The following is a 1818-nucleotide window of genomic DNA, read 5'->3' as shown; positions in this document are numbered from 1 at the left end:
TATTACAAAGGAAGGGAAGGGAAAAGAAATCTAAAACGTATTTAAAAAAAAATCTCATATTTTATTCTTTGAACTTGATATATTTTTTTTTTGGCGTTGTGACCACCAGTTATGTATTTTAAATACATTTTCTAACACAATTCTTAATATGTTTTCCACATCGCATAGTATTGGTAACATCTAGATTATGTAAAGAACCTATATCTTTGTAATCAGCATCCAAGGTCTCAATGGTCAAGTTGTCGCTATCGAGTACATCAGCCAGCTATTCGCGTTTTTCACGTCCTTTAACGTATTCGAGAGCCTTATTGTCGTCATTCTCTTCGACACCAATTACAGCCATTGTAATCAGGCGTTTCACCATGGTGTACGGGATCATCCCGTTTTCCCATTGCAATCCATGATAAGCACTTAGCCAGGAAGCGCAATACTTTTCTGATTTTGTCAAGAAACTCCATGGCATAGGACACGTAAAAATGTAATGAGAGAGAATGGCTCCTTTTCTCAACACCGCCACTTCCTTCACGATAAATTTCTTTCCAAAGATAAATCCTTGCAGATCCACAAACGTTGGTACGGTCATGGCGAACGATTTTTCTAGATTGCGATCGATTTCGATGAATCGTATATTTTATAGCGTGTCGGAGAATGCACTTAGGTGATTTTACGCACAACGTTGGTCAACGGATTGTACTGAACCACGCGATCGTGTATGATGAGACAATAGGCTGTAGTATTTGCAGGTACATTCTCCTTGCAGTCAAATTCTATGCGCACGTCCACAGTGGCACCCTTGACGGATTCGTTTTGTCGCGAACAATCAATGACTACAAAAGGTCCTTCCTCGGTAAATGAGAGCACGTTCAGTAGCGTTTCGAAGCAATCGTTTCCATATTACGCTCTACGAAATCGGGCGTACATATTAAACAGGACGACGTATCTCTTTTTGCCAAAATCCAGATTTAAATCGTCGTACGGATAAAACGTTGAATTTAAATAAAGTTTCACGTTACTCAAATTACAATCGTCGAACACGCTACCATTTTGTGACATGACATTCTTTCGACCGGTTTGCAGAGCAAAGATAACGTATCGCGGTTTCTCAAGTTGAGTCGCCGTTTTGACGGCCCATGAATGCTTTGTCGTGTTCTGTAGCAGAGAATACTCGTACAGATCCCAAGAGCGAAAACTCATGCTCAGATAACGACCACTTTCCAATGTTCGCAGCATTGATAATTTATTGATCTCGTTTAACGCAACGTGAGGCATCCGCCACTGTACTTTAAATAATTCAATTTCAGACTCCGTCACAGGATTTCTCACCAAGCAATTGTTGTCGTTGCGCGCTCATATCAAAATCAATTCGTGGCGAGCGTTGTCGATCAGGCGTTTGTAATCTTCGCAAAAGCCCAACAGCTGAGCGGCACGCAAAAATTAAAATGTCCTTCCTCTGTGTCGGGTCTAGTGTTCCATCCAGTTGAGCGCAATCAAAGCTTTATCGTACGTCAGCGACACGTAATTCTTGAGCGTGCTACTTATGCCTACGTTTCTGCTGCGGTCAATCTCCACGCCGTTGAGTTCATATCGAATTTCATCAAACATAAACGCCACGCAATTATTTACAAGCGTCGTAGGCGTCTGATCGTTTTTCTTTTTCACCGTCAATCTTCCTTCGACGTAAAGAAAACTTTCGCACGGCAACGTGTACAAATCCTGTTGCTGTATTGGTATTCTTATTTCATCGCTGTACCCGAACGTTGTATTGGCGAACGGGTTGTACGTGTGAGTCTCGATCTTGACGATGCGATCGTCAAAGAT

The sequence above is a fragment of the Trachymyrmex cornetzi genome, unplaced genomic scaffold, assembly GCF_001594075.2.
Source record: "Trachymyrmex cornetzi isolate Tcor2-1 unplaced genomic scaffold, Tcor1.1 scaffold1684, whole genome shotgun sequence".
In the NCBI taxonomy this organism is placed as follows: Eukaryota; Metazoa; Arthropoda; class Insecta; order Hymenoptera; family Formicidae; genus Trachymyrmex; species Trachymyrmex cornetzi.
This window is presented reverse-complemented; position numbering follows the sequence as displayed.